Source organism: Peromyscus leucopus, chromosome 7 (genome assembly GCF_004664715.2).
Source record: "Peromyscus leucopus breed LL Stock chromosome 7, UCI_PerLeu_2.1, whole genome shotgun sequence".
NCBI lineage: Eukaryota > Metazoa > Chordata > Mammalia > Rodentia > Cricetidae > Peromyscus > Peromyscus leucopus.
This window is the reverse complement of record NC_051069.1, coordinates 19088317-19091026: the sequence shown is the minus strand read 5'-3', so window position 1 is coordinate 19091026 and position 2710 is coordinate 19088317.

The following is a 2710-nucleotide window of genomic DNA, read 5'->3' as shown; positions in this document are numbered from 1 at the left end:
CCTCCTCGTTGACCTGTGTGTAATAAGCCCACCTCCTAGTTCAGCTGTTTGCAGTGACCCTGCCTCCTTGTTCAACTCTGTAACAAACCTGCCGAGGTTCCAGGTGCTGCTGGTTCTCCACTGCCTAGTCCTAGTCCAGCTGATCCTAGCTTTCTGTCCATCTGTCCATCTATCTGTCACTTCTTCCCTTCCTTGCCACCCTAGTCAGGTCCAAGTCCCTGAAGTCATGTTGGGAATATCAAGGAGCACATGGACGACGACAAGAGAGCGGTCAGGGAAGCTGCACTCGCTGAAACTCAGTTGACAAGCAGCATGTTACTTGTGCTTCTAGCACATGACTTCGGTTTTGCAGGTTTTTGTCGTGGTTGTTGTCTGGAACCCAGCAGTTAGTTGTCGTTCACGTTGACTGTTGGTAGATTTTGTTATTGTTGTTTTGAGACAGGATCTCTCTATGTAGTCCTGGCTGACCTGGCCCCCTTTTGTAGACCACACTGTCTGTGAACTAACTCACAGAGATCCACCTGCCTCTGCTTCTGCCTTTCAAGTTCTGGGACTTAAAGGCAGGCATACGCTACCACACTGGACATGTCTGTAGATTTCTTTAATGGGGTAACATGGCCATAGGTTACCAAAGTCTGGAGCTTGTTTGGTGCCTCCTCATCGTCACTGTAGTTTTGGAAGCAACACACGTGGATACCATATGGGACATTTCCTCCTCCCCCTCCTCCTCTCCCTCCTCCCCCTCCTCCTCCTCCCTCTCCTTCTCCCTCTCCTCCTCCTCCTCTCCTTACCTAGACAGCTTGGTTGAGCCTGTATCTGTGCACACACCTGAAGTCCCCATTTTCTTCATGGCAAATGTCTAGATATCTGTGAGTACTCCTGGGACATGCTTCCTGGAGCCTGCCTGCTCCATAGGTATGCTTGGGAATGTTGGTAGTTTAATATTTTTCAAAATGTGTATTTATTTATTTTTATTATATGTGCATTGGTGTTTTGCCTGCATGTATGTCTGTGTGAGGGTGCCAGATCCCCTGGAACTAGAGTTAGAGACAGTTGTGAGCTGCCATGTGGGTGCTGGGGATTGAACCCAGGTCCTCTGAAAGAGCAGCCAGTGCTCTTAACTGCTGAGCCCTCTCTCCAGCTCCTGATAGTGTATTTACTGATGTCAGAACGTACCTCCCCTTCTCTTGCCGTTTTTCTTTGTGGGAGCCATTCTGACAGGCCCAAGTTAGAAAGGTGTAGTGAACGGTTTTCTGCACTATAATAGTGACTTTCCTCATTGCTCAGACAAAATACTTGACAAACACCACCCACGGGAGAAAGGGTTTGTTTTGGATTACAGTTTGAGAACAGGATTCATAATGGCAAGGGAAGTATGGTGGTGGGAATGGGAGGCAGCTGATCATGTCCATTCCAGGGTCAGGAAGCAGAGAGATCAGTGTTCATGTGGCCTCTTCCTTTTTATTAACTCTGGGACTCCAGGCCATGGGATGGTGCCACCTTTACTCTGGGTGGGTCTTCCTTCCTCAATCAGACCTTTCTCAAAACACATCTCCAGTAAAGTGCTTACAGACTTTTTAAAGTGCTACAGTGATGTAGTTCCTAGGTGGTTTCAAATACAGGCCAGTTGGCAATAAAGATTAGCCCTCATGTACACTAAACGACACTCAGCCTATTCTCTTTTGGCTGTAAGTGGAAGGAGAAGTTTTTACCAGAGCTAAAGAAAGGATTTCCTTGTCATTGATGGATTGTTTTTCAATTACGAATAACCCCCCTTAACTCACAGGCAGGCATCTCTCTGCTCCTTTCGTACACAGTGGAATAGCATTGATTCTTATTAGTGCAAGGAAGAAAGCAGGTGACTTTATATAACTTACCAAGTGGATTCTGAATGCGTACGCATTTAAGAGGGAATTATCAATATTTTTATTACATTTATTTGTTTTTGCAAGTACGATGGCATGCATGTGGAGGTCAAAGGACAACTTGTGTGAGTCGGTTCTTTCTTACAGCCCTGTGGGGCCTAGGGATCGTCAGCAAGTACCCTGATGCGCTGAGCCATCTTGCTGACCCTGAGGGTAATGTCCCTAATATAACTTAGTAAGTAGAAAATTCAGAATATGGATACAAGTTTTTGTGACGCCCCTTTCTGCTTCCTTGCACCATTCCTTATGGTTTCCCCGAGACTTAGACTTCCTGTTTGAGTTGCAGTTGTGCGTAGACCCTAAAAGTGCTCATTCAGGTATCTTCATGACCTTTGCTCGGGGGTCTCTGTGCCCAAAGAGTAGTAGGTCTTACCAGATGATTCTGGCAACAGACACTCAGAGGGAGTGTTGATAAGTGGGTTTCCGTTTTCTCTGGGCTTGTCTTCGTGCGTTAGGGAGAGGGAGTCATAGAAGGCTGCTGCTCCCTTCCTCAGTAGCTTCAGGACCAGCTGAGGATAACAAGGTGATGGTGGTGTTGCTCACCACTGTGATGAGGCAAGGAACCCCTTGCCATTCATGATGGCCTTGAAACATCTCCCCGTCAACAAATGGTCTTGGAGCATTGCAGGGCTGATGTATTTTTTCATTTTGCAAAAATCGGGATGGAAGTGGAAAGTAAACAAAACCAGTTAGTTTAACAGCTAACTGGGCACAAAAGCTCAGTGCTGCATGCCCAAGTCTATGGTATTTTATCTCTGAACATGCATCTGTGGTGGATGGCGGTA